The sequence below is a fragment of the Physeter macrocephalus genome, chromosome 8 (genome assembly GCF_002837175.3).
Source record: "Physeter macrocephalus isolate SW-GA chromosome 8, ASM283717v5, whole genome shotgun sequence".
Classification (NCBI taxonomy): domain Eukaryota; kingdom Metazoa; phylum Chordata; class Mammalia; order Artiodactyla; family Physeteridae; genus Physeter; species Physeter macrocephalus.
The window spans coordinates 91,356,795-91,381,167 of record NC_041221.1 but is presented as its reverse complement, the minus strand read 5'-3'; positions in this window follow the sequence as shown (position 1 = coordinate 91,381,167).

Genomic DNA, 24,373 nt, shown 5'->3' with positions numbered 1-24,373 from the left:
TTTGCTGTCATTATCTGTGTCCTTGTTTATTTTACCTAACATGTGGATTCTCATTTCTGAGCTCATCTCATTTCAGAATTTTCCCCTTTAACTAAGAACATTTATCCTTCATGTTATCTCCTTCACAACCAAAGTTAAAGTGAAGTGATCCTTATGTCCACCCTTAGAAAGTGAAAATGTCCTTTCTCTCCTCTTTGACCAATGTTCTATTTCATCAGTGCTCTGATTTCTACTTGTCAAGAAAAAGAACCGAATACATTTTTACTAACAGATTACTGATTGATAATAATTTAATGAGACATCAGCAGGGAGCAGAGTTTTAACTTAGGAAGTAGTTCTTTAGCGATGAAGTTGCAGGTAGTAGAGGATAATGGGAATAGCACCCATGCAGTTCCTGTATTTCCCCAACAACACACAGAAATTTCTGGTCTACTTATATAGAAAGTTGGACCTGAATGCAATTACACTTCAACTTAAATCTTTAAACATACCAGGGTATTTTTATTAGGCTATAAATATTTATGACTTAACATAAAAAATACCAAAAAAGTAACAAATTGAGAATACAAGTGCAACATGTGTAACAAATTTACAATAGCAAAAATGAGAGAACAAGTCAAATGTCTGGCTATAGATAAGAAGTTAAAAAATTACTTTGTGTGACAAATACTTTGCTTCCATTAAACAGTCAAGCTATTTAGTTATTTTCACAAGTCTGCCATTTATGTGTACTATAAGATGTGAAATAAAATATAAAATAAAAATTAAGAACACATACTAAAATTTTGACTGGTTATTTTTGAGTTGTAGTTGGATGATTATCTTCTTCAATTTTTTATTTTTGAAATGAACATTTTATGATTACAATACATAAATTTTTACAAATATTATAAACATTTTGGAGTACAGAGGTGGGGCAAAGTAGTAAGATAGAAAGGCAGCATCTTTTCAGCTAGTATATGCAGGTCTAACTTGAGGTTCAAATGTTTTCACCAGGCACCATTGCCTGTTCCACTTCGTATTAACTCATACTTTTACTCTTTCTTTGCAGCACCCTCAAAAGGGCTGAAAAGCAACAAGCAAACCTGCTCACTTCCAAAAATCTTTTGCCTTCTATGTATATCAATGGCAATAAATTATGCTAGTTAAGTACCAAGTTTTCCCATATGCAAACCTGCTCACTTCCAAAAATCTTTTGCCTTCTATGTATATCAATGGCAATAAATTATGCTAGTTAAGTACCAGTAACAAGTTTTCCCATATATATAACTTTTATGTATGCTGATTACAATTATTGCCCTCTTTTAGCACTACTTTAGCTGGAATTTAATAGAATATGTCACAACATACTTAAACAAAATAGTTTGTCTTGAGTCACATTAAATAAAAAGTTATTATAGCCTATTCAACAATCTTTCTCAAAGAAGCTGAAGACTAAAGTAGCAGGATACAAAATTAATGCACAGAAATCTCTTACATTCCTATACACTAATGATGAAAAATCTGAAAGTGAAATTAAGGAAACACTCCCATTTACCATTGCAACAAAAAAAATAAAATACCTAGGAATAAACCTACCTAAGGAGACAAAAGACCTGTATGCAGAAAACTATAAGACACTAATGAAAGAAATTAAAGACAATACAAATAGATAGAGATATACCATGCTCTTGGATTGGAAGAATCAACATTGTGAAAATGACTACCCAAAGCAAACTACAGATTCAATGCAATCCCCATCAAACTTCCAATGGCATTTTTCACAGAACTAGAACAAAAAATTTAACAATTTGTATGGAAACACAAAAGACCCCGAAGAGCCAAAGCAATCTTGAGAACGAAAAATGGAGCTGGAGGAATCAGGCTCCCTGACTTCAGACTATACTACAAAGCTACAGTAATCAAGACTGTATGGTACCTGCACAAAAACAGAAATATAGATCAATGGAACAGGATAGAAATCCCAGAGATAAACCCATGCACATATGGTCACCTTATCTTTGATAAAGGAGGCAAGAATATACAGTGGAGAAAAGACACCCTCTTCAATAAGTGGTGCTGGGAAAACTGGACAGGTACATGTAGATGTATGAAATTAGAACACTCCCTAACACTATACACAAAAATAAACTCAAAATGGATTAAAGATCTAAATGTAAGGCCAGACACTATCAAACTCTTAGAGGAAAACATAGGCAGAACACTCTATGACATAAATCACAGCAAGATCCTTTTTGACCCACCTCCTAGAGAAATGGAAATAAAAACAAAAATAAACAAATGGGACCTAATGAAACTTAAAAGCTTTTGAACAGCAAAGGAAACCATAAACAAGACAAAAAGACAACCCTCAGAATGGGAGAAAATATTTGCAGATGAAGCAACTGACAAAGGATTAACTTCCAAAATTACAAGAAGCTCATGCAGCTCAATATCAAAAAAATAAACAACCCGATCCAAAAATGGGCAGAAGACCTAAATAGACATTTCTCCAAAGAAGATATACAGATTGCCAACAAACACATGAAAGAATGCTCAACATCACTAATCATTAGAGAAATGCAAATCAAAACTACAATGAGATATCATCTCGCAATCCCACTACTGGGCATATACCCTGAGAAAACCATAATTCAAAAAGAGTCATGTACCAAAATGTTCATTGCAGCTCTATTTACAATAGCCAGGAGATGGAAGCAACCTAAGTGTCCATCAACAGATGAATGGATAAAGAAGATGTGGCACATATATACAATGGGCTATTACTCAGCCATATAAAGAAAAAAAATTGAGTTATTTGTAGTGAGGTGGATGAACCTTGAGTCTGTCATACAGAGTGAAGTAAGTCAGAAAGAGAAAAACAAATACCGTATGCTAACACATATATATGGAATCTAAAGAAAAAAAAATGGTCATGAAGAACCTAGGGGCAGGACGGGAATAAAGACGCAGACCTACTAGAGAATGGACTTGAGGACACAGGGTCACGGGGAAAGGGTAAGCTGGGACAAAGTGAGAGTGGCATGGACATATATACACTACCAAATGTAAAACCGATAGCTAGTGGGAAGCAGCCGCATAGCACCGGGAGGTCAGCTCATGCTTTGTAACCACCTAGAGGGGTGGGATAGGGAGGTTGGGAGGGAGATGCAAGAGGGAGGAGATATGCGGATATATGTATATGTATAGATGATTCACTTTGTTATAAAGCATAAACTAACACACCATTGTAAAGCAATTATACTCCAATAAAGATGTTTTAAAAAAAAGAAGCTGAAGGCTGACAACTGGCCAAAGGAGGAGAATAATTTTTACAAAGGTGTGAGGTAAAAGAAATGTCTGTATATCTTAGTTTTTACCTTTTTTCTTAAAATCTACTCATCCTTTGTAACCCCGTGCAACATACCAGAGAATCTTAGAAATCACACATACTTCTCAGATTTTCCACCTAATTTAAACAAAACACTATTAAAATTCTTTGGTTGTAATTTTGGTGTGTAAGTGAATTTCTTTCTTTGCTCAACACAGACCACTGAGAGGATCATAGAAATGGGGCTTTGTATGGATCTCTCCACTTCCTCTGGTTACAGTAAAACAAAACAAACAAAAAACACTACATACCACATGTAAGACATGTAAGATTGGATTGGACTACATCCAATCACAGAATCCAAAATAGCTGAGCTGAAATGACTCGAATCAGACAAAATCCAAAGTACATCCCATACAGTGAAAAATTCATATATTGCATATTGATGACCTTTCATCTGATGTTGAATAACTAGTTTTAAGGGTAAATTCTCAAGATTACAAACGTTGGCAAATTTTTTAAATACCTATTTTCCCGCATTGTTCAGTAAGCAGAGATCTATAGTCTAAAAAGAATGAAAACTACTGGCATTTTATTTCATTCTTCACTCTTCTAAATTTCAACTTTGATACTTCTAGATGAAAAAGTAAAAGCAAATGAAACAAACTTTTAAAACCTAGAGAAAGTATGAAGATTGTACAATAGTTCTAAGATTCAGCTCTGTAAACCAATCAAAAAATGTTAACATGCAAAGATAATCATATTATATAATTTTTCAATAAATAACATGGTAGGAAATTAAAACACTACAACCACAGACAATATATATAAACAAGAAGCACAGTTCTCAGTGTTACAATGTTATGATGAGCTGCACTGGGGTTTTCCTTCGGTTTTTTTATTATCAAATATAAAATCAAAGGCAATGATTTTAAAACAAATGCACACAAACTTCTCCAACTAGGTTATATAAACTCACTGAAAAGAAAAAGGAAAAGAAAGTCCTCAATGGCAAGGAAAGAGACAACAGAATTAGAGAAATATTCTGTATCTAACACCAAAGTACTATGACAATTTTGTGAGACGTAAATAAGATTACTATAAAAATTGCAAATTATGATCTATGGTATTCCTGAACCTCCATTTACTTCCTTACCAGGCAGGTTTCCTCTGAGATTTAATGAAGTCTTGCTAATAGGAATAAGCTCAGATCTTGGTGAGAATCAAAGAATAGCAAAGAGGAAAATCAATGATTCTACTAGTTAGCTCTTTTGAAAAATGTTCACTTGCGCAGGGAGCAAGGGAATTAGATATCTACCTTTGTGCTTTTATCCCTGTAGGTCAGTTAATAGTCCTATCACAGGCCCAATAGGATCTGATTCTATTTTATGCATGAACACTAGTCAGGTGATATACCGCTCTTTGAATTCTAGCATCACATTCTTTTTCTTCACTGTGCTTATTTTGAAACTAAATTTACTACTCATAAAAATAAGCTGTTGACAGTGATTGCCCACAAAGAAAGACTGCTATTTACTTGTTTCTCTATGCATTCCCAGTTTCAGGCACCAACATTAAATAAAAGGGTGTTCCAGTATCTCGGGATGGGAGAGAGACAAGGCGGGGTTGCGGGGGGGACGGGGGTGGGGGGAAGAATATGCGTGTGTTCATTTGAAAAAGAAGTAATCATTTACAAACTACAGTGCAATGACACTTTCAATGACACTATTATTTCTTACATTTGTCCTCTTTTTCCATTTTATTTATTTTTAACAATAGGCACAAAAGAAACCTAAAATATTCAGGAATTTGGGGGGACTTTTTAAGCTAAGATGAGTAAATTATTTCTATAAAGGATTTGTCAAGAAGTAAAAACATTCTGACCCCAATACTACAAAGTCAACTTCAGAAAGCCAAAAAAAATTGCCTTAGATCTCCGTGACATCTGCATGACCCCTCTCTGCCTCCCAGCTATCTAGCAGTTCGGTGACTGCAATCCAAACAGTGGAATCATTGTCCTGCACAGCTAATCATAAGAGTAAAGATTCCCATGATATAATTTGAGGCACCCAGGATGTCTGAGCCAGTCCTGAGACATCACAGTTTCAGCACAATTTTAGGTGCACTGCAATTTCTCACTACTTGTTTTTTCATCTTCTCAAAGAAAAATGCTTGGCTCAGAAATAAGTCTAGTGAAGAAAGAGTTCTGAGATCAATAGATATACAGATATGTACACACACATATAAATGCATATAATATATACATACATATTAGCCATATAACCTATATTATATAACATTTTGTAGATAAACATATAACAAAACACAATATATTTTCACTCAGAAGACAATCGTTGTTAAATACCGGCTTTATTTTCCTTCTTTACTAGAAGATATTAGCCATGTCCTAACAAACATGCCCTAGACGTTCAACTTATGGCAACATGTAGAGAATGAGAGGTGGAATTGAATGAGAGAAAAGAAAGTAGCCATGGAAAATGAGTGCATGCATTAAAGCAAAATTGTGTGTGCTTGTGTTTAAATCCTTCAAAAATTTTGCTTACCACATATTTATTAATCCTGTATTATTGGCTTTAGTGCTAATACTTGGAAATGCAAAATAGAAAATATGATTTCTGTAATTGAGGAAAAATCTATTCTTACTAGTTTTATGGAGCAACCAGAATTTTTTGAAAAATACCACAATATTCTAGAAATGGGAAATTTTAATAAAATAGATACTTAACATTTCTGGATTTACTTAAATATCAAGAGAATGATGAGTTGAGTAGAAAGTATAGTTATACTCCTGCTCTTCAATTCTCTGTATTAGACTCAATGCTATAAGGGAATAGGGACTGGAAGTCAGAAGACTTACCTACTCACTTTGTTCTAGCTGCATCTTGGATGAATACACATAACTCATTAAAAGTATGAATTATGTATTTTAATTTGCTTTTACAGATTTTTTCAAGATGCATAATTTCATACATGGTGAAATAATATTTGGAGTAAAAAGTTTACCTTTTCAAGTACTAACTTTTTTTTTTGCATTTCTTTTTTTCTAACATCTTTATTGGAGTATAATTGTTTTACAATGGTGTGTTAGTTTCTGCTTTATATGGGGATATATGTATATGTATAGCTGATTCACTTTGTTATCAAGTACTAACTTTTAAGACTTAATTTATAAAACTATTCTATTTACAAAACAGTGAATTATATCTATATAGTTTTCCTGATAAGATCAAACTATTGTTAATGGCATATTCAGTTCAGTTAGGGAAAATCTGCAAAAACAATTTGCCAAGAAGGACTTTTCAAAGATTCAATACTTGTAAAAATGTCAATTTTTGCGTATGAATGCTAGAAATGTGAAAAGTGATTTTGTTTTTGTAAGGTCTAATTCTAAGACTTAGTTTTCACGACTTACTACCGATAAATTTGTATGATAAGACACATTTCTTCAGTTGTACATTTATGATAAGCTAATTTCTAGAAGTGGATTGGCATTCAAGGTATCTTTATAGACAAGCTGAAATAAAAGCCGACTGGATTCTTCTTGTTAATGGGCTTTACAATACTTAACCCTTTTAGGCTACAGTGGAAGAGAAAGAACAGTGGAATATCAAGTCTGATGTAGTGAATCCCAAGCAGTGAATGTGATCACTGTTACACATGGTTGTGGAGAGGGGGTAGAGGAGGAGATGGAGAAATCTGTGAGTGTGTTTTGCGAGAGGAAGAAAGCAAGGAATGGCACATAAGAAATTGCTTTATGATGGTAGATTCATGAAATACCACCTTGATATGTTAAACAGAAATGTCCCTTTATTTACTGAATTCTAAGATAACAATCTTGATTTTCAACTGGTAGCAACTCTGCTAAGACTCTGCCTCCAATATCAAACGTCAGATCAGTTTTATAAAGGACTCTGTGTAGACTGAATTGATTCTAGAGGTTTGAGCCACTGTCCCTCTTAGTTTGAGACTCTTGGGACAACCTCGATTTTTTTTAAATATACGTAAGTTTCCAATTAATTTGCTCTTGTCAGTTGGGAAATACAATGACCTGAAACTGACATAAATCCTTTGAGAACACCATCAGTAGCCTTCTTCAAGAATTATGTAGCTAAACCTCAGTTTAATAAGGATCTGGCCAGAAAGAGATTTGTTCCTTACTCATAAATCAAATAATCAAGCCGATGATTACATCCATGTGATTCTATTTAGCGCTTTGACTTCTAGTAATATCAAAAGTAAGAATGTTTTCGCTTGCTTAACTTTGTTTTTGTACAATTTTTTAAATAATATGCTACAATGTCTACACTCTCCTTTAACTGGTATATTTTCTTCCACACATCACAGCTCAGAAAGTACCAAAATATGTAAGATATATCTTAAAATCATTCATCTTCTTAAAGTGTTTGTAATTCAATGTGCTGGAGAACTAGTATCAAGTACTTTTACTAACTATTCACGTTCAACTTTTCAGAGTAACTTCTTTTTCTTATCCTATACGGGTATATTAGCTTTAATTATTAAAATAAATTATTTTTGAGGGATTTATACATTTGATTTCTTAGTCAATTAGAAAATAAGCATGAGAACAAAATATTCTTTATATAATTTTCTACAGTTTAGGAAACCAGTCTCCTGAAGTGAAATTGTCAAAGAGAAAAATAAAGCACCTGTATTTGAAGAACATGTTTTGGAAATTTTTAAATGGCATTTAAATGTTTTGAAGAATTTCTGGGTTTTCACAGTGATCATTTTGCTAAGAAATTTAGAAATATTAAACATAGGTCAGTTACTATTTCTTAAAATGAAATAAAAATAGGTGACATAGGAAAGTTGAAAAAGTCTTATTCAATGAAAATAATGGGTGAGAATAATATCTCCAGATACAAGGAAAGAAAATTAAATGTCTCTTAGGAAATATCCTGGTCAAGGCGATTATATCTGTATCTTGTTTTATAGTACAAGCCAGGCTGAAATTTTATAATGAAATGACCCTGACCTGAAGCCTCCCTTGTAAATGACTAAGGCCTTAATTATTTGCATCTGTGAACTCAAATGAACATACTTAAGGATATATCAATATGCTCATAAATCATCTGCAGGCGATAAGTAGTCCAACATAGATAATTAGAGAATTTACGGAAGGCTTACTCCCTCTGTTTATCTGCTTATGACATTTGCAGTACAGCCCTAACAGCAGGATAATTACTAGATTTATTCATCAAACAAAATCACGCCTTCTGGGAATGCACAGTGACTCCGGTTTTAGGACTAATAAAGACATTTTTTCACCAAAACTCAAGTACTAATTTGCTCAATAACTAGCTGCAATAAGCTTTTATGGAAGCACTCAAAGAAAAGGTTTGGCACCAGAGGGCAGATAATTAAAGGTGCAGTATCCCTATACAAAAGGCTCTGAACAATTCCCTGACCATATTAAAATTTAATTGTTGAATGTTAATTGAAAAAAATATAAGTCGCTTCTGTTCTCTGCATTTCAGTAATTATTCTCCTCAGATCAAAAACACATCTTTATGTCAAATTTGGCAACAAAAGAAAACCTAAAATCAAGGGTTCTTAATACTTGTTATAGAATACCCTTGTAAAAAATAAAAATTAACTTTTTTTCCACAGTAGTTATCTTAACTAAAGCCGGCACGCATCTACTTTGAATTCTCGCCCACCATCCCCCCTCACACACACAAATGGAAGAGTTATGGTCACGGAACTTGTTTTTCATTAAAAGTTTCAACAACTTTGTAAGTGATAATGGCTCAGAATATTTTAGGGACTTGAAAACATAGGTATTTCTCAACTGCATTTCCCCTTCATAATTCTTTGAAAGTCTGATTATTTTATTCATTAGGATTTCTCCTCTACATTCACAAAATGGAGACACTTCAAATAGAAAAGCATTCTTAACCAAAATCATTGAGCATTAAAATTAGGTAAAAGGATCCCAGCCTAGAGTTTACTAGTCCACATAGTATGTTGTTTCTCAAGGAATTATTGAGCCATCTCAGTTAAATTCTAAATGTTTATGCCATCGTTCTGCTCAAAGAAGAATTATGAAGTATTACTTTTAAAATGTTTCCATATGGGACAGTTAGGGTGTTCCCTAGAAGCTAAGCTTTTACTACACCAAAATCAGAAATTCTCAGGCCCTCGGGTTCACTTTCTGCTGCAGAGGAATGATGAACTACACAAAATGCAGACTTTTAAACTCATATTTAATTGTTTAATGTCATGGCTTTTGGTAGAGCATTGTTGCTTGAAAAATAAATTGGGTAATTCAATTAAATGGCTACAGAAGATACATCATATCAGATGTAGAAAGGCACTAACCCCAGCTTGAACTTGACGTCCCACATCGCTTCACTTATTTGACAAATGGATTCTTGAAAATAATTGAAACACATGGCTGCCACCATAGGTCAATAATACTTTTTTGCCATTCAGCCTCTTAACAGCTTCCATTTTTTCTTGCACTGTGCCATTCAGGGCAAAGATTGCATTTGCCTGGTAAATCATGCAAGCATTATTACTAAAATGGGACTAAATGCAATGAAAATGGACTACATAAAAGTAATGGCACTTAAGTAAAAGGAAGACCATCTACTAGGGCAAACACTAAATGTCAGAGTTAAATAGTATATGACATTACTTCCATTACAAGCTCATATTATGCACATAAGAAAGCAAACTCACTAACTACAGCTGCATACTACATTTTCATATTGTTAATTTAAACAATGTTTTCAAGACAACTGCTGCTAATCCAGATTTAAAGCAGAGCTATATATCCTCTATCTCAAGTTTTTTCTCCCACCTCTCTTTAGGTATAATATTACATTTAGGCAAAAAACTGAATCACTGCCTAAATTTCCAACTGAACATCACTAACAGTTTTAAAGACCAATACTTGGTCTATTTGAAAACACTAGGAAAAAAAAAAAGAAAACAACTGAATTATAAACAAAGAAATTTAAAAGTACTGGCCAGATGAAAAGGTTCTGAATGGGAGGGAGAAAAAAAAGGAAAACATGCATTTTAACCTAGAGTATACATACTGGGAGGTTTACTTTAAAAATCTAAATTCTTAAATCTCAACTTTATGATATTACTGTGCTCTAATCAGTCAAGAGGGAACTAGAAGACAAAGCAGATATGAAGGCTCAAATAAAGACAGATCTTTTTTTGTTTTCCATTTGGAACCAGAGACTACCAATTTTTTAGTATTTGTGGTTTGGTGTGGTTTTTAATAAGTAAAGGTGCCCCAGTTTATTAATGTTCAAGCCTTCAACAATTATTTCACTATCAGGCAATGCTGCTGAAAGAATGTATTCAAACTGCCTAGGAACGACTCCTGCCCCCAACCCTTGGCCAGAGAAAATTACTAAACCTCTTTATGCCTCAGTTTTCACATCTGTAAAATGAATATAAAGTTAGTTCTCACCCTCATGAGTCTCTTAAGAGGATTAATTTAAAAGTATTTAATATAGTGCCTAACAATAAAGACTCAATAAATGTTTCCAAGTATTGTAAATAGACAAATATGAATCAATCATAAAGGTGTTTTCCTGACAAGAGATATTCATAAACGCACGTGTGTGCATTTTAACACTGGAGTCTCATTTAAATATTCTCAGGTCATGTTTGGTTTTTTGATCCTTTCTGAATCATAAAGATCTTTTAACTTTCATTTCATCGATCATTGTCTTTCCTTTTGAAATGATAACTTCTTGAAGTTACACTGCAACTATCAACATCCATGGATGGTAAACTTCAGATGAACCGAACCCAGTTAGCTTCCTTTAGGGGCTAATTGTACCACTTTCGTTTCCGAAGTATATTAGACAACTCTTCTCCAATCAAGGTCAGTAAGTACCAAGAAAGCAAACTGCTTTGGCTGCTCAAAGAATGTAATTATGGTTCACAGAGCTCTCCACTATTTAGCAAGTCACTCATTTGTTATTCTTTTCCTTTTTTAAGCAGTCCTCTGACCCCCATCCTGCCGCCATTATTCAGCTCCAGTACAGCCCTCCCTTGAGTCTTTTACTGCGGCTAAACATATATATATCAGATGGGTGTGGTGGGTAACATTTATGAGAGAAACCTCTATCAGCATTACAGTTTTGCTGGTTTATGCTTCACACGATTTTGGTTATTAAATAAAGTGATTCAGCCAAGAAAATTTTCATATGTCTATGGAATTACATTTCAAAACTTTAGGTTTGTCTTGGGCTTTCAGTAAACTGAAGCTCTATTAAAAAATGACACTTGAGGGCTTCCCTGGTGGCACAGTAGTTAAGAATCCGCCTGCCAATGCAGGGGACACGGGGTCGATCCCTGGTCCAGGAAGATCCCACGTGCCGCGGAGGAGCTAAGCCCATGTGCCACAACTACCGAGCCTGCACTCTAGAGCCCTCGTGCCACAACTACTGAAGCCTGAGAAGCCTGCACACTGCAACAAAGAGTAGCCCCCGCTCACCGCAACCAGAGAAAGCCTGCGCGCAGCAACAAAGACCCAATGCAGCCAAAAATAAAAAATAAAATAAATTTATATATTTAAAAAAAACCAACAACACTTGAAAGCAAAAAAACACTGGAGTGGATAGAAAACAGAGTAACCTTATTTGCCAGAACTATTCTTCAAGCAATACAAAGAAAAAAATGTAAAAATCATTAAAACTGCAGAGAGAAAGGATAAATCACAGATTATAGACACAATTGCATGTTTTAAGCATCAGGATGATATTCTTGATGTGCTATGGAGACCAATAAAAAAACTAAAATTCACAGATTCATATTTACCATTCAGGAGTGTTCAATGAAATTAACTTAGTTATGAAAATTAATATTATTCTGCTATCTTTATCTTCATACATAAAATATAGTAATTTAAGGGTATTAGCCTTGTTTTGAAATATTACTATTTCTGTGCTAGTCACTGCTTACTATGATGTAATTTTATTTTGTATATTCTTTTGCAAAATAGTCATTCTTCACATTTGAAAAAGACCTTAAAGCAAAGACATTTATATTCATTCATAGGAATAAATATGTTTCATTTCATTCTAAAATGACATTCACACAAAAAATACATAACCTATTTTTAAAAGATTCTCAAAAAAAAAAAAAAAATCTAATGAGAAAATGTCCTGGCCCAGAAGCTTGATTTAGGCAGGGTATTTCAAAATTCTCAAGGCTTACTTTTCTCAATTAAGGATTATGGAAACAATCCTGGTAAGCCTAAAGGGTTTTGAATTGTGCTTGTAGAACATTAAGCAAACATGGGTATCTCCAGATTCACAAAGCTCCAATAAAACCATGTGTATATAATTAGATCAATCAACAGGAACCATTATGAGATATATGTCAGCATAAGTCTCATAACAAGCAGTCATATATAAAGAATTAACTCTATCCACCTAAGGCCTAAAACACGCAATACACAGACATCATTTAAATCGATAATGGTATTAAATCTATTAATGGTGTATGGGATAAATATATTTTAAAACCAGGGAAACATATTACGACTTCTATTTTAATGTACTTTGTACTAATAAATGACAAAAGTAGTGGAGTTTTTATGAGATAAATTAGGTGTTTTCCAACGAAGTCTTTCTTTTCTAGATAAAATACCAAATGCTACCACTGCTACATGGAAAAACAAAAAGACCTTACACCAAAAGGTTGAGGGGGTATAGAAATAAGCTTTTACCTTAAAATTACACAAAATAAAAGGAAAGAAGTAAAAGGCTAATTACATTAACAAGAGCTACCACCTCTGCTCAAAACTTTCTTTCGAGTCTTGTGGCTTATTCAGCCAAGATATAATTAAACAACTGCAAGGATGCTTTGTATCACTTCTTCCAAAATGTTACAACATTTGTCAGCTTTCATGAAGATGAATTCCAAAGTAAACATAGCACTTTATAATAGCAAAAAAAAACACCCTGAATTGATTTGACTCAATCCAAAAGTTCAGTGATTTAAGTACATACCTGCATAAATTTGCTAGGACTGCCAAAACAAATACCATAGGCTGGGACGGCTTAAACAACAGAAATTCATTGACTCACAGTTTTAGAAGCAAAAAGGCCAAGATTCAGGTATCTGAAGGTTTGGCGTCTTCCTAGGCGTCTCCTTGGCTTGCAGATGGCTGCCTTCTGCTACACCCTCAAGTGGTCTTTTCTCTGTGAGCATATGTTTCATAATTGCCCCCTTATAAGGGGACTAGTCACATGGGCTAGGGCTCACCCACCTGATATGATTTTACCTCAGTTGCCTCTTTAAAGGCCTTATCTCCAAACATATTTACATTGTGAGGGGTTATTCAATGTATGAATTTTGGTGAGACACTGTTCAGCCCAAAACAATACCTTTAAAATTTCATTATCTATTTTTTTCTAATTTGAGTCCAGTTAAAATATTTGCACTTATTATTGTGGTCAATCTTACAAACATCCAAATATTGGTTGTCAAACGGTAGTGTTTATCAGAATCACCTGGAGAGCTTGTTAAAACACTGATTATAGACCCTAACCCCAGCGTTTCTGATTCTGTGGATCTGGGATGGGGCTGAGAGTTTGCAATGCTGACCAGTTTCCAGGTGATGCTGATACTGCTAGTCAGGGGGCTATACTTTGAGAAGCAATGATCTAGTACCAAGTTTTTAAAACTATTTTTGCAGCACTAATATTCCATGAGATGTTAATGGGGACTTTTAAAGAAAAGTGACTGATAAGTCATTTTGAGCTATGCTACAGATGGAAGTATCCTCTTAGATATTTTAACATATTATTAGCATATTAATAACAGACATATTTACTATATTAAAATTTCTAAGAATTCCTTTAATAAGAGAAAATTATTCAACTCTGTTAATTTTCTACATGAATTCGACTATGTAACTCAGGTTTTCAAGTAACAACTTTTAACATATCATACATCTTTGGAAACATAGGTTTAACATCTTCAATTGTCTCATATCAAACCAACGTTTCCCAAACTGTGTTCCACGGAATATCAATAGTTGTTTCAGAGATGAAAAAAAGGCCTTCCATAGTTTGGAAAATTCTAAAGTTAAAAAAGCCTTGCTATTTTACTTTATTTGATTCTGAATTTTACAAACTCACTTGAACAAAGTATATATTTTATAATTTACACCCAATGTTTCATGGAATCCAAATAGTTCCCTGAAACTGAGCTTTATAATCACCTTATTGAACTATAACGAAACAAATTTCCCAGTTTAGACATTACACCTTTATGTTCATTTCCATAATTAGTTGAAAAGACTTTTTTGGAAAGACTAGGGATATATACACATACACACAATAGCATGTCTGCCGATGTCCCCCAATTGTGTTTGTGTCCCAGAAATTTGTAATAAATAAATGAAAAAGGTAGATAATCAGTGTGGATAGGAACAGTTTTAGTGTTGCCACATGGAAAAGGACTAGAAAATGCATTTGGCAATCAACTGCATACCAAATGCCAGCCATTTGAAAATTTCGTTTAGAAATTTTCACAAATAAAAAAGTGTGTTCTCATGACACAGATATTTTTCTCCAATTCTAAAATAGAGAGTATTAAAGGAGGGTGAAATAAATAGAACTAATTGAGCAACAATTATGTTTAAGAAATATGTTGGTTATTTTACATACTTAATCTCAATTGATACCCTCATTTATCTTGAATATTGTCATTTTCATTTTACAGAGGAGAAAACTAAAGCTCCTAAATGCAACTTAGTTGCACTAAAGATAGTGCCCCTGATACCAATGCATTCAAATCTTGTGAACCAAGACTATTCAAGAATTTAAATACTAATACCATATGAAAAATTCTGTACTAGATTCGAGCCCACAGATAAGGCAAAAAGAAAGGTGGGAAGAAATAGAAAACATTGGCATGAATCTCATTATAGAAAAATTTTTTTAAAAAGCCTTTAAGAATATACAGAGGCAGTCAGATATATTTTCTGAGAACTATATTCATGGGTTCAAATCTCTACTCTGCTGATAACCAGTTGTGTTAACTTAGCCATGCTGCTTAAACACTGCCTTACTTCCTTCATCTATTAAGTGTGGATTATAGTTGTATGTAAACCATAAAGCAGTTGTAAAGATCCAATGAGTTCGTACAGAGAGCCTGACTGATATTAATTGCCAAATATGCTATTTATTGTATAGATATGAGATGTGAACAAAAATATCATGATAGCATTATTTTAGATTTTTATATAAAATTTATACTTTAAGTGTAAATTAAAAGAACTCCAGTAAAACCAAATAATTCCACTGAAGCATGAAACTCATATAAAGGAAAAGGTGAGTCATGATCATAAATGGATGCATTAGGAAGCTTATCTGGGTATTTTTAAGTAAAGCTGAGTAGCTATGATTTGAAATCTGTTTTCTCCATTTTTAGACATTTCTCATGAAGAGTTTCTTTTTTTAAACAATGCTACTCTGAAGAAGGACTAAAGATCATTACTAATCAAGGGAAAAATCCATAAGAATAATTATTTGAAGAGAGCTAATGATTTTTTTTAATATAGCAACCTACTAAGAGAGGAGAGCAGAACCTCAATCTTCACTTAGTCATTATAGACGCTGTGCTCTGTTGAAAGCCCCCACTATGAGCACCATGGATGCAGCTGATCAGAAGATGAATCATTCCTTCCATCTAGAAGCATTCACTCTATCCTAACGAAGGGATGATCAGTTCACAAAGAGTTATAATGTTACATCCCAAAAGGAGGTGGAGGTGCATTTTTTCCCTTAAAATCAAGCAAAACATCAGGAAAAAAAGTTGAATTACAGTTAGGCTTTGAGATAGATGAAGATGGAGGAAGAAAGAAGTGCACATGGAACGATCAGCATAGGCAACTGCATAGAGGAAAGAAGTCACAGGGGAACATATTGCACAGAGGAAAGTGTTGTTTAGAGAAAAATAATCCTGTTTGATTTTAAAATACAATTACATAGGAGTGTCAGAGGAATCTGTTTTGAACACACCTGAAGTCATCTTGGACAACTCCAAACACAGCAGCTACAAGCAGAAGACCTGGTTAACCTTGTCCCTTAACATCTGTATTTTAATCATTTTAGAATAAGTTTGACCTGTATTTATATGAGGACAGAGTGAATGTATGAGTTACTAACCTTTAGCTTCAATGGTTGGAGGATTAAGGTATGTATTGAGTTAGCAAAAATGATTTGTACATAATTATTAGAGGCAAATATTATTTCATTTGATCTAAAATATTTATAAATTATAATTATGGTTTGTAGTCTATAATAATGAGAAAAATCTGAAGTAATGAGCAAATAGGAGAACACTGAGAATTCTGTTCCATTATTAATTTCTAATCACCTTGTATTGATTACTTTGATTGCAAACACTTGAACTTTTCTTTAAACTAGGCCATTTCTTTTCAGGTATTATGTCATTTTGACAGACATTGAGAAGTTTTACATGTTACTGCTCTGATGCTTATGCTGGGAAATGAGTCAGGGATGACTATGACGATGAACAGAAAGCTAAAATCAAAGGATTTTCATTTCATTTTGAAAGTTCGAATAGTGTCATGGGTCCTCATTATATTGCAGTAACTTATTTTCCACTAGTTTTAAAAAAACAAAAATGGAACACACTATTATTATGAATAACACTCTGAGCAGAGATTTCTTTAAAATGCATAAAAATAGCATGGGAACAGAATTTGCATACATAAAATAAAATGACTGTAGAGGAATATAAAAATGTGACAACACAAGTACACAAATATCAAAGTATCCAAAAGTACAGCTGTCAACTCTGCTTCTTCAGTCCTTGCAAACCTATATGAGAGGAACCGAGTAAAATTATCACAAGAGTGATTATCATTTATATAATTGCATACAAGTAAAATCTTCCAATAAACAAGTCCCAAAGCTACCATCCTACCATATTACAGAATTTTCATGAGGGTAGTCTCAAGAATCCTTGATGATGATTTTACACACACACACACACACACACACACACACACACACACACACTCAAGAATCCTTGATGATGATTTTACACACACACACACACACACACACACACACACATACACACACACACACACACACACACCCTGTGCTCTTATCTCTCTTTGTATTTCTCCTCTTTCACAGCCAAGGGTAATATATTAGTTTTCTATTGCTCTTATAACAAATTACTACAAACCTGGTGGCTAAAACACAACACTAATTTATTATCTTAAAGTTCTAGAGGTCAGAAGTCCAAAATGGGTTTCAACCTGTCTAAAATTCAGGTGTTGGCCCAACTTGTCTTTCTTCTAGCGTCTCCGGGGATTCATTTCCTGTGTTTTTACAGCTTCAAGAGCCTTTGCATACTCCTTAACTTTCAGTCCCTTTCCATCATTAAAGCCCTCAACTGCATCCCTCAGACTTCTGCTTCCATCACTACATCTCCTTCTCTGACTGTTCTGCTTTCCTTTCTTAAAAAGACCATGTGGTTACATTGGAGCCACCTAGATAATTCAAGATAATCTCCCCATTGCAAAATTAGTAATTTAATCACATCTGCAATGTAAACTAACATACAGGTGCTGGAGAATAGGACGTAGACATCTTTGGGAATCATTATTATACCTACTAGAAGTAATACAGAGAGCTTTACCTTTCTGCCCTCTAATTCCTCAACTCCTAATGCATTCTTTAAGCTAATTCAATTGGACTTTTGCCCCAATTGCTGGTCTGATGTTGTTTTTATCCAGAGCACAAGAAAATCCTGCTGCTGAATGTTCTAAGCAGATTCTTACCTTCTCTGACTACATTCTTTCACTTTTATTTAACTCCTCCCTTTTTCCTTAAACTTTCTTTCCCTAGGGCTCCCATGCTACTGTCTGTTTTTTCCCCAAATTTTCCATTGATCTTCCATAGTTTTTTTTCATGAACTCTTCTTCCTTCTTTCTCTCAGTACTGGCTGTTGTCCTTTGCCCTAACTCTATCCATTTCCATCAGCTCCCATGATCTCATCTATGTCCAAGGCTTCTATAAGGATCAGTCCCAAATCTCTGTCTTTCATTTAGACCACTCTCCTGAATTATGTAATCAAGCTGCTTGTCTATTTGGATGGCAGAAGAGAACTTTAAAATAAACATGCCTTACTCCTGGTCATAGTCACATGTTGCATTTTTTGATTCCACATACTCATAACTAGTCCTTTGTCTCCAGCCTTAGCTCCCAGTAATCCCAGCCTTCACATGGTTACCAAAACCATCTATGCAAATACAACAGTCACAATACTACTTAAAATTCTTCAGCAACTTCAATATAGGGGCTTCCCTGGTGGCGCAGTTGTTGGGAGTCCGCCTGCCGATGCAGGGGACACGGGTTCGCGCCCCGGGCCGGGAAGATCCCACATGCCGCGGAGCGGCTGGGCCCGTGAGCCATGGCCGCTGAGCCTGCGCGTCCGGAGCCTGTGCTCCGCAACAGGAGAGGCCACAACAGTGAGAGGCCCGCGTACCGCAAAAAAAAAAAAAAAAAAAATCTTCAGCAACTTCAATATAAAAGCATTAATTATGTCTTCCCATTCTGCATCCCTCCTCCAGTTTCTTGCTGGGCCCGTGAGCCATGGCCGCTGAGCCTGCGCGTCCGGAGCCTGTGCTCCGCAACAGGAGAGGCCACAACAGTGAGAGGCCCGCGTACCGCAAAAAAAAAAAAAAAAAAAAAAAAAAAAAAAATCTTCAGCAACTTCAATATAAAAGCATTAATTATTTCTTCCCATTCTGCATCCCTCCTCCAGTTTCTTGGGCACATGGACTATTTCCCTTTCCATGCCTCCCTGCTGCACTACCCTCAGTGCTTTTCCCTAATTATTTCTCTCTTAATTCCACTTTCCATAATGTTTTGAAATTTAAATGAGGCAATGTAAGAAAAACCCACAGCATAGTTTCTAGAATACAGTAAACATTTAATGACCATTAATTCCCCATTTTCTCCTTTTCCTCCTCCTTCTCTTACTAGCACTTTGCATACAACTCTCTTTATCACTGAATGTTATTGGTTCAACCAGTTAAATTTTGATCTAGTGGCCATCTATTCATCAGGGCCAATTTAGTACATTTCTCCTCCTTTGGATTTTATAAACAACGTATCTCATTCCTAGGGATAGAATACCAATGAAACATTCTACCCATTGCTTAAGGATAAAGTTCCGAACTATTAACCTATCACACTCCTTGGCTAATTCTTTAGCTTCCTCAGTTTAGATAAACATTTTATCTTTTTTTCTTTTAATTTCAGTCAATCTATAACAGAACCACCGACATGTCATAGAGCAATGCCATATAAACATGACTATCATATATCCATGTGAAAAGGATATTTCTACTCACAGAACTTTTAGTTTTTCTTTTTTAAAATATATACTCTTACAGATTCCATCACATTTAAAATAGGACATTTTATTCCTAACGTGTACTTCGGAATCTCTACAACTGCAGATTAAACTTCTACATCATCTCACTTCCAACCATTTCTCATCCCCTCTACCATCTCCAGCCTGGTTCACTTGCAGCCTAGCATCTTTTCTCAACTCAGCAACTGGAAGGATCCTCTTACAGTATAATTCAAATTTCATTATTCCTCTGCTTCCTAACTCTCTCTGAATACACAGCCTGCCAGGATTGACAAGATCCAACCTCTGGTCACATCTACTCCTTCTACTGTTGCACTCACTCTCTGTGCTCCAGCCCCTCTGTTCTCCTCACTCTCCCTCAACATGCCAGGGTCCTTGGATACATGGATTTCCCCTCTCTCTTCTGCCAAAAGGATCATTTCCTCTCCTCCTTCAGGTCTTTGCTTGAGTGTCCCTTTTTCAACCCTCCTTCTCCAAACATCCGCTGTTAAAAGCTGAAACTTCATATTTTTCTTTTCTGCTTTACCTTTCTCCCTAACCTAAACAACATTTTAATTTTATTTTAAAAATATGTCTCTGTCTTTTCCTTATTAGACCATAGGACTATGAAGAGTTATTTTTGTTCACTGTATCATTAGTGAGCACCTCAAAAAGTGTCTGATACATAGTTGGTGTTGAGTGAGTATTTGGGAAATAAATAAATTTATGTGATATTCTGCAGAGATTTAGTCTTCACTTTCACTTGACATTAAGTTTTTCAATTTATTTGGTTATTGTGATAGGCATGGGAAGTTTATCAGGATGGCACAGATAAATCTAATGGGAAGGAAATAAGCTTCATACTTCATATTTTTGCCCAGAGCTGTTTTTCAATGACATTGTACTGATAGTATAATCTGGGGATTCAGTACTGGATTTTAAAAATAAAGTTAAAAGGCATCAGATCAGTTTCATGGGTGCATTAACATTTATGGGACAAAGACCCCTAAAAGGAAGGGTATTTCATGCTCCTAGTCACACAAAAATAAACAATGATTTTTCAGAGATCTTGGTAGTGTATGAATTACAATATTTTGAGCCAGTGTGGTAGTAAAAACTTGCTACAGGCACTTCCCATAAGGGAAGGTAATCATGCTACAGGTTTTAAGACATTTAGCAACTTATATTATGTCTACATGCAAAGGGAAAGAAAAGATCTTTGTGGATATTAAACCTCTCTATGAATATTCATAAAGCAAAATATTTAAAGATTTTTGCATGTATTCTTCTCTCTATAAAACTGTTTTTGAGTTATAGGACAGGACTTTTTGTGTATGTACTATACTAAATACTTGCATACTATCACTAATAGTCAACTTTCATATAATGTCCCCTGCAGTACTCATTCTATATGTTATTTGAAGGTGTTACTCAAATAACTATATTACATAGGTTATGTTAATCATTGGCCAATCACAGCTACTTATGTGTGTACCTTTTTTCACAATTTAATGGTATATATTTTTATTTTTTAAAACCAAAGGATTCCAGGTAAACTAATGTCTGAACAAAATGAAACCTTTACCCTTGAAAGTATTGTTAATTGGTAAAATGTAATTCAAGTTAATATCTGAATATTTTTAGTTAGTAAACAACCACATTCAAATTTGAGAACCAAAGAAGCTATAACAATGATTAAAGTAGCTTTTATAGGTCACTTAACAGGATATGGAACATTTTTAGTCCTTCTCTCATCTTTTAAGGAAAACAAAACATTAATTCTCTCTAGTCAAGAATCTATACAATTTCTTAAGTACAGTGGGTAAAACAACTCAACATTTACTGGCCCTGCCTTAGAAAGCTTTAAAAAAAATTTTTTTAAACCTGTAGCTTAAAATAATTGCATGTATGTAACAAACTTCTGTAAAATTAGAGTAACTAAGACTTCTCTTGGGGACACATTCATCTAAATGTTTGACTCTAATCAGATATTTACAGAGAATTCTTTTATCGCATTACCTTCACAAAATTATTCAAATATTGCCTAAAAGTTTTATTGAATTCAAACCCCAGTTGCTGAAAAACCTAGGGTTAAGTATTTTCATGGAAAAGATTGTAATGAAGTAAATATTGTTCTTGTCCTGTTTCCTTGACTCCAAACATATATTTAGAATCAAAGAATAGAGTGAGTTCAGTCAAGTTTGGTAGGTTTAGATAAAACAATATATTTTTTGCGTTCATAATCCCACCTCCAGCTTTTTTTCACAGGTGTACCTTTAGGGATTAAAAAGGTTTAAGGACTACAAAGGGACAGTCCTGTTACCTTCAGGTATTCACTAATCTAAATTTGCAATTCTGGGGATTGCTGATAAGTGAGCTATACAGATATGCTAGAGATTCTGTGGAGATAATACCTTGCAATATACTATCATTTCAAAATATTTATATTTTTGAAAAAATATAAAAAGTTTGTGAAAATCTAAGTAAAAACACAAACATTAGTAAATGACATTGAATATGATATCAAATTTGAAAAACACTTTCTATTGATTATACAGACATTTTTAGAAACTATTATTCCTATGAAAATGACCATCAAGTAAGTGTGTGTGTGTGTGTGTGTGTGTGTGTGTGTGTATCAAGAGAAAGAGAGAAAGAGATTATTTTACTAGATTATAGATAGTAACCTCAATTTCTTTTTATATCCAAGGAATAGATAGTTCTGAAATACCTTAGTAAATCACCAACATTCATCTTTTACCTATACTTTGACGCCATGGTATCCAAAGGGGATCTGAGGGAAGAGGATTAAGCAGAACTCAACAACGTAGTTATCAACACCTTATATGCCATGAAATATGAATAAAAAAAGAAAATTTGAAAGAGCTCTGCCATCACTCCCTGTCCACATTCCTTCTCTAGCTACTACAATACAGTGGGGTAATAGCAGAAGCCAATGGAATCCTGTCTCATCAGTGAGACCCTGGAAATACCCAGTTTCTCTCTACACCCTGCCTGTGCAAGCTGCATCCTGGATTTACAATGTGGTGTGAGTAAAAGATGCAGAAATTCCTCAGCCCTTGCCCAGCACATATCCTTACACCTTCCCAACTCAAAACCTCAAACCCAGCACTATTATTTAACCCATATACTATTTCTTCCCTTATAAATCCACCACTTTATGACTATAAAAGGAGGCAAATTAAAAATAGTAAATACTTTTTGTTCTCAAAGAAATTATCATTTAAACAGTAACATGAAGATACATTAAAAATGCAAATGAGTATTGTATGGGGTGTAGGTCCTACAGTAAGAAATAAAAGGCAAATTTAAACTGAGTATTTGGAGGGGAATCTAATATAGAGAGATTTACAAAGTGTAAGAAGGATATAGGGAAGTCACAGGGTTAGTGCAGTAACCAGAGGTTACAACAATATAAAAACACCTGTACCTCCTTCCGCCTCTAGGCCCAGAAGAGCGGGAGAGGGCAGTTACCAGAACCAGGTGAGACAGAAAGAGGTCTGTGGGCACGACCACGTGGAGGGAGATATAACCTGTGATGGAGGGATGTAAACAGCCTCAGACAAACCTGCAGGAAGAGACTGTTGTGGAATAAACACCTAACCTCAATTTCTCCCTTCCCTCACATCCCTGCTGAACCCCACATGCCACATTCAATAGGAAGCCAGAGGGCAAAGAACCTTATTAATATAATCCATTCAGAATCACCTCCTGGGGAAGAGATCAAGATGGAGAAGGATGGAAAGAAGATCAGGAGGAGTAAATGGAAGGCATCCAGTACGTGCCTTTGAAAAAACATACATTGCTGCCTTTAATTCTAAGCATGCAAAGGTACAAGAAGGGGCATATGTGGATGAACTGGGTTCTCATTTAATTCCAAAGAAGTGCCTCAAATAAACTACTAGCCATAATAATTTGTCACATGATGATTAACAGCAGTATTTTCTTTGTGTGTACTTTAGTGTTTTGTCTTTCTCAGCTCTACTATGAGCTATAGAAATTCCTGAAATTATAGCATATAGAAAAATTTCTTTTGTGGAGAAGAGACTAAACAGCTCAGATTCCCCAAACAAAATGCAATCAGGAAAACATTGGTCTGAGAGAATTTACAATCTCTAAAAATATGAAGGATTTAATTGATGAACATAGTTTTTTGAAAAAAAAACTTTGAATAATTGAATGTTTTCAGAATTTCAGTAAAAAAATAAGAAATGAGAAAGAAACTCTTTGTAGAGCAGACAGTAAATATGAATTATTGTACAGGCCTACATCAGACAATAATAGAACCTAATACTTATTGAGGGTTTTTTAGGAGCCAGCCATATACTGTTAGGCACATTTAATGTGTAGTCTCATATGATACAACATGCCTAAGAAGTAGAGGATTATTTGTCCCATTTTACACATAAGGAAACCAGTTTAAAGACTTTAAGTAGTTGTCCAGACCACATGGGTAGCAAATTGTGGAGACAAGAATTGAACTTGGCTGAGTAATATTCCATTGTATAGATGAGCCACATCTTCTTTATCCATTCGTCTGTCGATGGACACTTAGGTTGCTTCCATGTCCTGGCTATTGTAAATAGAGCTGCAATGAACACTGTGGTACATGAC